This window comes from Nannospalax galili, unplaced genomic scaffold, assembly GCF_000622305.1.
Source record: "Nannospalax galili isolate Female #2095 unplaced genomic scaffold, S.galili_v1.0 scaffold734, whole genome shotgun sequence".
NCBI lineage: Eukaryota > Metazoa > Chordata > Mammalia > Rodentia > Spalacidae > Nannospalax > Nannospalax galili.
Genome location: NW_008337073.1, coordinates 808,209 through 819,087, shown reverse-complemented (window position 1 = coordinate 819,087; position 10,879 = coordinate 808,209). Strand labels below are relative to the sequence as shown.

The 10,879-nt window shown below is 41.3% G+C and overlaps 1 pseudogene; it reads left to right on the top strand.

Moving 5' to 3' along the window:
* Positions 1-7,672: 7,672 nt before the first annotated feature.
* On the top strand, positions 7,673-8,010 carry LOC108490804 (annotated as a pseudogene).
* Positions 8,011-10,879: the final 2,869 nt, after the last annotated feature.

Here is a 10,879-nt window from a genome sequence, read left to right as displayed (position 1 = left end):
GACTAGGAATTTAGCTCAGTTGGTTGAATGCTTGCTCGGCATGCAGGAGGCCTTGAGTTTGATCCCCAACACTGCCTAAACTAGACCTAGTGGCTGATGCTTATAATCCCGTACTCAGAAGGTAGACATGGTGGGACATGCCTTTAATTCCAGCACTGGGGAGGCAGAGGTAGGTGGATCTCTGTAAATTCAAGGCCAGCCTAATCTACATAGCAAGTTCCAGGCCAGCTGGGGCTACAGGGAGATCCTGTCTCAAAAAGACAGAAGGCAGAATCAGGAGGAGCAAAACTTCAAAGTTATCCTCAGCTACACACCAAGTTCAAGACCAGCCTGAACTACATGAGCCCTTATCTCAAAAAATCAATAATAGAAGACTGGAGAAATGGGTCGGTGGCTAGGAGTGCTTTCTGAGCAATTATAAGGACCAGAGTTCATGTAACAAACCAGGTGACCCACAGACACCTGTTGTGGGAATGAATTTACAATATGGACATACACTAGACAAAGACTTTTCCTAACTTTGAAACCAAAAAGTTACTGTTTATAATGTAAACAACTTCCCTGAACCATATTCTCCTCTTGTGCCCTGGGCATATGACCTTAATCCCTCAGCACCCTTCCTTACCCTCCACATAAGATAGTGTATGAACGTGTGTATGTTGTGCACACACATCGAGTTTTACAAACAGCATGCTTTTCTCATTGCAAACAATGACAGAAATCGAAAACCAACTGTAGTTGTGTGTGTATATATGGTCTAGGAATCAAAAGGCAATATTCTCTGTTAAGATAAGGGTGGATCTTTTACTTCCCCATTTCATGCCGGAGATACTGTTCCAATAAAGAATGAATAAAACCTTTGCTTTGGAACAAGAACAGGTTCTGAGCAGTTCAGGTCTGCTCTTGGCCTTAAAGTGGATGCCAAGAGTTAGGCTGTTTCTTTATTAAGGCATAACCGTAGTGTGACATAGAAACACTGCAACCTATAACCCCAGCTGACACCTGCTTCTGGCCTCAAAAAATGGTGTGCACATCCATACACACACATATGAAGACACACACATGCATACACACATTAATAACTAAAATATTTTTTTTTCCTGAGACAGGATCTTACCGTATAACTCTGGCTGGTCTGGAACCTGCTATATAGACCAAACTGGCCTTGAACTCATAGATATCCTCCTGCCTTTACTTCCAGAGTACTGTGATTTAAATATGTGTGCCACCATGCCCAGCCTAAAATAAATCTTTTAAAAAACTAATAATAGGAGCTGAAGAGGTGGCATAGCAGTTGAGAGTACTGGCTTCCAAGATTACTGGCAGATCTCTGAATAAAGCACGGTTTAAGGATTAATTCCTGTCTGTATTCATTGACATCTGTAGTAATGCACAAACACTGATATTCTGGTTACAGTACAAAGCACAACAAACCAAAAAAGTGACATATTGAAATAAAACTTTAGAGTGACTATTTGTGAAACTGATTATTAATTTATTTTATATGTTGGGTTAAATAAAATATATTATCAAAATGTGACCTGTTCCTTGTACTAAATAAAACTTTAGAGTGACTATTTGTGAAACTGATTATTAATTTATTTTATATGTTGGGTTAAATAAAATTTATTATCAAAATGTGACCTGTTCCTTGTACTTGTTTAAAACTGATGTTGCTAGAAATGCTTATGTTCATTTGCATGTCATGTTAACTTCTATAGGACAGCGCTGCGGTAGTCTGAGCTTCTGTGAGCCACTGCCTAAAGCTCATGCAAGAACTGAGACATCAATGGAGCCCCTGCTGCTACCTCACAGAATCAGACACTTCCCCAAAAGAAAGCTGACTGCTCAGTTAGGAAGCCTCCTCTGCCACTTTTAGAGCCAGCAAAATAGATGTCCATGGCATTCCTCTCTCCCAGGTGATTCAGCTCTAAATCCAGTCTCACTTGAATGTATCACCTTGGCAGAGTCTAAATCACATAGGTAACTGCGAACAATTCTAGGAAGAGCCAATTTTATCTTTCCCACCTCTGCACTCTAGAAAAGGGCTGGAACACAGCACACTGGGCAAGTCAATGTACAGTTTCTACTACAACAGGCTTGTTTCTCTGTTGCATACACAGCTCCTACAGCAAATCATTTTATGTCTATTATAGGCTTACCCATTCTCTTTTTTTTCTTTTTTATGTCTTTTTGTGCATCATAAGGCATTGAATGTTTAGTATCTTCCTCTATCATTCCCACATTTTCTTTTTAATTTTTATTACATTGAGTTATTTATATTGTGGGTAGCTGGGTAAGTGGGTATGCTCATGCCATGATGTGTGTGTGGAGATTAGAGAACAACTTGTAGGAATTCTTTCTCTCCTACCATATAAGATTGAACTCAGGTCATCAGGCTTGGCAGCAAGTCCTTTGCACACTGACCATATCGCCAGCCTTTCTGCCTTTCTTTCTTTCTTATTTATGTATTTATTATTTTTGAGATAGAGTCTCTCATCAAACCATTTCACCAGTAGCCTAGCTGGCCCCAAGATCTACCTGGCTTCATCTTCCATTGCTGGAGTTACAGACACATGTCTACTATGTGCACCTTTTACATGGGTACTGAGGATCCAAAATCAGCTCTTCATGCTTACACAGCAAGCACTTTGCATGCTGAGCCAGCTCCCCAGCCCCCTCCCCTTCTTTCTACATTCAGAAAAACCTCAAAAGTTTTCTTTAAATATTATGGCTTCCATTTACTATGTATCAGTCTGACTCCTTAATAGTTCCAATTAGGATTTTAATTCTCTAACTAATTTTAGTTTCCCTGAAATTCTGTGATGAATGACACAAAAATGGAAGTTGCAAAAAACATATAGCTAATGATCCTATCCAAATCTAGGAATAGAACTTCTTATTCAACAGTATATTTTCCTCTAGACCATATTTTATTTCATTTCATTATTTGCTTTTATGTTTAAAAGAAGACAGATTATCCTTGGGGCTGGAGCACTGACTACTCTTACAGACGACCTGGGTTCAATTCCCAGCACCCACAGGCAGCTAACGATTGTCTATAACTCATCTGCTGTCTTCTGACATCTACAGGCATTGCACAACATGAATGCACTTACATACATGCAAGCAATACACTCATACACATAAAATAAAAATAATAAATAAAATATTTTTTAAAAAAAGAAAGATTATCCTTTTTGGCATTTTCCAAATATCTAGTATCCCACTCTCTTCTCATTGCTGATGTTCACAAAAGAACACCTGTATCACACTGAATGTATAACTAGTCACAGTGAGACAAAATGCACACATGGAGACATCTCAATATGAGGTTGCCTCAAAGGGCTTACATAAGATTTGAACTTTGGTTGAGTAAGTTGAGGGTGGGCCCAAGAAAGCAAGAATTCTCTATGGGTTCAGCACTGCCAGAAAGCAGGGGCAACTTTCTAGTTAGAGATCCACATGTGTCTTGTTTATAAGGAAGGCAGGCCAGAGCAATGCTAGAGCTGTAGTGGGTAGGGAAGTAACTGTCACTCGTTTTATCTTGACAGAAGAAGACATTTGTTATTTTGTGGCTCAGGCAACACTTATGCTGTCCTTGTTCAGGCATGACTATGGAGTGCTCCCATTTCTGTTTTGAAGCATGGAAGTCATGGATGGTCTTAACTGGTATTCATGTTTGGTAAAGATGTTTACATCCATCAAGAACACATCAGGACCTTACTGTTCATAATACCATGTCAGGAACTGCCTTTCTCTTTCTCTCCACTCAGGTACTGGTATAACTCCACTCTGAAAGGCTCTGCTGAAGGAAAAGCAGTGTAGACCCTTCTTTGGCTCACCTCCCAGGATCCATCACACATTCACATTGAGTCTGAACAGATGTAATGTGTTCTAGTTTAAACTCACACTATGGCTTAGCTCCAAGACAAAATGCATCACCTCCACTCCCTTCTTGCTCCCTGCCATTCCTCTCTGGAACTATTCATGATATTCTGAGAAGCATACTCCAGGCCTTCCATAGGCATACCCACACAGCAGAGGTAAGAGTAAACATTGCCTGCTTTTTGAGTCACTGTATACAGGTAGGCTGGTTTTGAAAAATGTGTTGAGAACATTTTTTGCTATCCAGTTATTAAAAATTGCAAAAATATTATTCTTTTTCAGGGCACATTGTATTTCTCAGCCCATTTCCATGGAGTTCTCAGTAGAAGCTCTCCTGAACTCTGCCAGTCAATCAATTATTGTTGTAACTTTTTATGGGCTGGAGAGATGGCTCAGCGGTTAAGAGCACTGACTGCTCTTCCAGAGGACCTGGGTTCAGTTCCGAGCACCTACATGGTAGCTAACAACCACCTGTAACTCCAGTTCCATGAGATCTGATGCCCTCTTCTGACCTCCTCGGGCATTGCATGACATGGGTGCACTTATATACATGCAAGCAATACACTCATGCACATGAAATAAAAATAATAAAATTTTTTTTAATTGTAATTTTTTAAATATACTGTCTTTTCATTTTTCAGAGAGCATCTACTAAGAACTTCTCAACAGTTATCTTGTTTATTTGGTTTTTTTGGTTTGTTTGTTTGTTTGTTTGGGGTGGAATTTTTTTAAGTCAATCTTGTTACATAGCTCTGGATGCCTGGTACCCACTATGCAACCCAAGCTGGTATCAAATTCACAGAAATTCTCCTCAGTGTTGTGATTATAGGTGTGCACTACCATGCTTGGCTTTTTGTTAGGGGTGATTGACTGATTAGTTTTTTTGCATTGTTTTTAATTGGAATCGCACCAATCCAGTCTTGTATTGAAACAGATATGCCCTGTCTTGCTTCCCGCCCCAGAAGTTTTATCTATGAAATATGCCAAACTTCTTTAAGGAAATCATACAAGAGCCTAGATGACCCACTGAAAATCACTATTTAATTATCATATCTGTGGTGGTTTGAATGGAAATGTCCCCCATAGGTTCCAAGTATTTGGACATTTTGTCCTCAGTTGGTGGTGCTATTTTGGGAGGTCTTAGAATGTGTGCCTATCCTGGAGGAAGCACATCACTGGGGGTGGGCTTAGAGCATTCTTAAGCCTTGCCAGATCTTGAGTTGCTCTCTTGTTTCCTGTGCCTGCATGATGATATGAGAGCTTAGCTTTGGCTCCTCCTCCAGCCACCTCTGCCACCAAGCCTCCCTGCCAAGACAGACTTAATTTCCCTGGAACCATAAGCCCAAATAAACTCTTCCTTCTATAAATTGGTCAGTGTTTCTATCACAGCAACAGAAAAGTAACTAATACAGTAATTGGTACCAGGAGTGGGGTGTTGGCTGTGAAGAACCTGACCATGTGGGGTTTTGGAAGAATGTGGAAGACTTTGGAAGTTTGAACTAGAAAATCAGTTGGTTGTTGTAAGCAGAGCTTAAAAGGCCATTCTATTAGGTGCCTGGAAGAAAGTAGTGCTGCGAACAATGTAGTTTCAGAGAGAAATAAGGACTTAAGCAGCAATTGGGATATTTTGGCAGAGTCTGGCTAGAGTCTGCCCACAGCCAAAAAGCTTGTCTGTGGCTAAGTTGAAAATCAATGGACTAATTTCTCTGGTGGAAGAAATTTCAAGACAGCCTAACATAGAAATGGTGGTGTGGCTATTAATGGTAAATATTATGCAGATCTACAGTGAAAGAGGGCAAATGGGCCAAAAGAAATACAGAATGTACAGTTTGGATTGAAAAAGAGCACTAGGAAGATTAATGTTGGAGTGTTGAGGCATATGCTGAAGAGGATCCCTTTGATAAGGAGATTAAAGTGAGTAGAGGGAGGCCTAGAGAGTTTCACTTAAACAATGGAGAGAGTGCCTCCAGGGCAAGACCACACCCAGTTAAGCCTCCAACTTGTAAAAGGAAAATGCTTCAGGACCATTGAAGAGAAAAGCTTCTAAAATGGATAAAGCAGGCTGGGGTCCACCCCAAAATTGCAACCAAACTTGGCAGTGTCATTCACCTGGAACTGGCTTTAGAGGCATGAAAGAAGCATCAGTGCTTCCTCCAAGAGGTCATCAGTTCTTCTTCTGGGGTTCCAGAGAGCTGCTGCAGCCAGGCAGCATGGAGCAGGGGTTCTTCTGCATACAGAAGGCCCTAATGGGCCATTGCCTGAAGCTGTGAAGGTGAAGCCTGGTTGGCATTGGAGACCCCAAGAAGATGTTCATGATTCCAGAGCTGTGAGGCATCTGCCAAGAGGAGATGCATACAGAGAGTGGTACCAGCACAAGAGAGAGATGTGTGTTGCACACAGCAAAGCTGGAGAGGCTGAACCATCTAAGCCCTTTGAAAATAAAGTCCCAGAAGTCAAACTTGGAGCTACTGGATTTGGTGTTTGCCCTGCTGGTTTTCAGTCATGTTTTGGTCCAGTATTCCCTCGCTATGCTTCTGTTCCTCCCTTTTAGAATGGGAATGTGTATCCAGTTCCACTGTATGTTGGGAGTATGTAATTTGTCTTTCGATTTTACAGGGGCTTACAGTTAAGAGATTTCCCTGAGTCTCAGAAGAGACTTTGGACTCTGGATTTTTGAATAGTATTGTGACTGGTAATGACTATGGGGACCTTTAAGGTTGGACTAAATGCATTCTGCATTTTATATGGTCATGAGCCTATGGGGGCCAGGGGATGGAATGTGGTGGTTTGAATGAAAATGTTCTCCACAGGCTCCAAGTATTTGGACATTTTGTCCCCAGTTGGTGGACCCATTTTGGGAGGTCTTAGAAGGTGTGGTTATCCTGGAGGAAACACATCACTGGGGGTGAGCTTAGGGAGTTCTTAAATTTTGCCAGATCTTGAGTCGTCTTGCTTCTTGTGCCTGCTTGAAGATGTGAGAGCATCACTTTGGCTCCTCCTCCAGCCACCTCTGCCACCAAGCCTCCCTTCCAAAACAGATTGTAATTCCCCTGGAACTGTAAGCTCAAATAAACTCTTCCTTATATAAATTGATCAGTGTTTCCATCATAGCAACAGAAAAATAACTAATACAATATCCAAAATGGAGCCTATCTACCTGTATAAAAATGAAACAAATACTAATGTAGTCTTGGTCTACAAAGACAGGAATATAGAATATAGAGCTTGATAACTGATTTGTAAAATATTTTATTTCATTTTTGATTTTTGTATGTGTGTTCTTGCACATGTGAATGCACACTCATGCACATGTGCCACAGTGCAAGTGTGGACATCAGAGGACAACTTTATGGAGTTGGTTCTCTGCTTCCACCTTTACCTGGGTTATTCCAGGGATCAAACTGAGGTCAATAGGCTTACAGAGCAAGCATCTGTACTCACTGAGTCATCTCTTCAGTCTCATATATAAGTATATATAAATATAAATATATGTATTTATATATGTAAATATATACATATATGTATATACATATAGTTAGATCTAGATTCAGGTATGACAGAAAGAGGGAGAGGGAGAGACAGAGACAGGGAGAGGGGCACAGGCACTGGGCCTAGTCTAGAATACAATTATTGAAGCTATTTTAGGGTAAAATGACCCAAAGTAGTTTGGCACTAGTCTGAGTTAAAAAAAGCCTATAATCATGGGGAGTTCCTCCCTTTCTTGCTCTCCAGTCTTCTTTGAGACTGCTCTTAGTTGGGGGCCATCTGCACCTAAGGCAGGAAGATGGTGGTCACAAAGAAGATGAAAAAGTCTCTGGAATCAATTCTAGGCTCCAGCTTGCTATGAAAAGTGAAAAGTATATGCTGGGGTACACACGGACTCTGAAGATGATGAGCCAGGGCAAGGCCCAGTTTTTCATCCTCATCAACAACTACCCAGCTTTAAGGAAATGTGAAGTAGAATACTATGCCACGTTGGCCAAAACTGGTGTCCATCACTACAGTGGCAATAATATTGAATTGGGCACAGCATGGAGAAAATACTACCAATTCTGCACACTGGCTATCACTGATCGAGGTGATTCTGATATTATTAGAAGCATGCCTGGAGCAGACTGGTGAAAAGTAAACCTGGAAAGTTTTTCTTTAATAAAAACTTGGCAGAGTTGTTTTAAAAAAATAAAAAGCCCATAATCTCAAGTTATTCTACTTAAACCCACATCATGAGGCACAGCTGTTGACACTGAAGATGCCTATCCCAAAGGAGAAAGGATTTGGTGTCAGAAGTGGAGAGTGGGGTTCCTGAGGAAGTAGGAATATAATCATCTTCAAATGTCTGAACGCTATCATGTAGAAGAGAAATTGGTTTGGTTCTAAATGAAAAGGAAGAGGAAAGAGGCTGAATCAACAGGTGGAAGCCTTAGGAAATCATGGCTGTAAGCATTGAAGCTGGTCCACATTTAGAGCAGGCTGCCATTGGAGGTGTATTAATGCAAAAACTAGACTAACAAGAATGTTAATAGAGGGAGTTCAAGAATTCATAGATTTATTCATCTACAAGACTTTTAATGTCCTCTCCAACCTTAAAATTTAATCATACAGGGGCTAGAGAGATGGCTCAGAGGTTAAGAGCACTGACTAATCTTGCAGAAGACCCAGGTTCAATTCCCAGTATCCACATGGCTGCTAACAACCATCCATAACTCCAGTTCTAGGGGATCTGATGTCCTCTTCTGGCCTCTGCAGGCATTGCATGACATGGGTGCACTTACACACATGCAGGCAATACACTCATATACATAAAATAAGTATAATAAAATATAATAATTTTCTAATTAATCATACAAAAAGCTAACCATAATGGTGCACACTTGTAATCCTAATACTCAGGAGACTGAAGTAAGAGAATTGCAAGTTCTAGGACGTACTGGGGAGGGCCACCAGGACGGCTGAGTTGGTAAATACTCTTGCCACCAAGCCTGACAACCTGAGTTCTATTCCCAGTATCCACATAATTCAAGGAGAGAACCAACCCCTATAAGTTATTTGTCTTAAAAACACACACACACACACACACACACACACACACACACACACAAATCAATAAATGAATATAATTTTAAATTTTTTAAGAAAAGAAGGACTAGAAAGATAACTTTGTGGGTAAAGTACATACTGGTGCATTTTGGTAACAGGACTTGGACATATCAAGTTGGTGCTGACCAAGAAGCTTCTTCCCTGCTGGCAAACTTTCATAGTATCAGAACGTACTATGTAGGCTCCTCAGGGAAAAAAAAAATCATCAACAGTTTTACTCAGGTGTGAACCCTGTAAGATACAATAAAGACCAGCCTGGCAATATGTACCCATGGGCGGGCGCAGTACTAGAGCAAATATTATGGGGATGACCAGCCACTTTCTGATTGGATTTAAGGCAGGACCCATGGGAGGAAACACATGCCTGGTACTATAAATCTGGCCAAGACACAATGATTGAAGAGCTCACAGGCCTCAGGGGTGAACCTACTACTGTTATTCTACTAAGTGGAAATAATATCAAACTGTGCTCTAAATTCTCTCCATACATAGATTAGTGCAGCTCTCAGACCGCATCAGAGAAGTTTCCTTATGCAGTGGATGGTGATTAATTCAGAAATTCACAACTGATCAAAGTGCAGAAAATAAGTGTCAATGAAATGCTCAGCCACAAATGGGACATCCATATCATACCCTCCCCTCTAAAGGTACAGGGACCATCACAAGAAGGGAAGTGGCAGAAAGATTGTAAGAGCCAGAGGTCAGAGGGGACCTGAGAAAAAGAATGTCTTCTGGACATGACGGGAGGACCGCATTCATTAACTCACAGCAGCTGTGGTTGTAGGCATAAGACCTGCACAAGATTAAGCCAGTCAATAGTCCAGCATGGAGCAGGGAGGGATTCATGAGCCCCACCCCTAACTGAGGAGCTATGATGACTTCTGGTAGAGGGAGAGTCAGTTTTCTTTATGGGTGCAGTCCTGGCAGGTTGACCATACTCCAGTGGATGGCCCCACATCCATGAATATATGGCCAGCACAAATTCAACTCAAAGAGTTATTTAAAAAGAGAAAAAGAAAGAACATGAAATTGGGGATGTAGGAAGGGGTAGGTGGCTATGGAGGACTTTGGGGAAGGGAAGGGGGTGAATATGATCAAAATACATTGCATGAAATTCTCAATTAGTAAATTTGTTTTTTGACTTTTTGAGACAGGGTCTCCCTGTAGCCCCAGCTGGCCTGGAACTTGCTATGTAGACCAGTCTGGCCTTGAACTGACAGAGATCCTTCTGTCTCTGCCTCCCAAGTGCTGGTACTACAGGCATGTGCCACCATGCCCAGCTTGATTTTTTTGTGTGTGTTTTTATAGTGATACTTTTGGAATACAGTAGGCCATGACCTTAATGTAGAAGGGACCCATAAGCTGGTACCCTCCAATGTGATGTTTTGTGTGTGTCTGTGTACATTCCATGTGTGTACATGTTCATATATGTGTGTGTACATATTCATGTGTGTGTACATATTCATATGTGTACACATATTCGTATGTGTATGGGTGTGCATGTGTATGCAGGTGCAAATGCATATGGGGGGGCAGAAGCCCATCTCAGGTGTCTTCTACAGTTGCTATCCACTTTGTTTTTTGAGACAGGGTTTCTCATTGAACCTGGAAGTCACCAGTTGACCCCAGGAACCCATTTGTCTCTGCCTCCCCAGTGCTGGGAATGCAGGCACATACCACTACACCCAGTTTTATTTTTTTATATATATGAGTGTTATGCCTGCGTGTATGTAAGTGCATACAGAAGAAGGTGTCGAATTCTCTAAGAAGGTGTCAGATCCTCTGGAACTGGAGCTACGGACCATTGTTAGCCACCATGTGGGTACTGGGATTCAAACCCAGGTCTTCTGTAAGAACAGCCAGTGCTCTTAACCACTGAACCATCTCTCCAGCC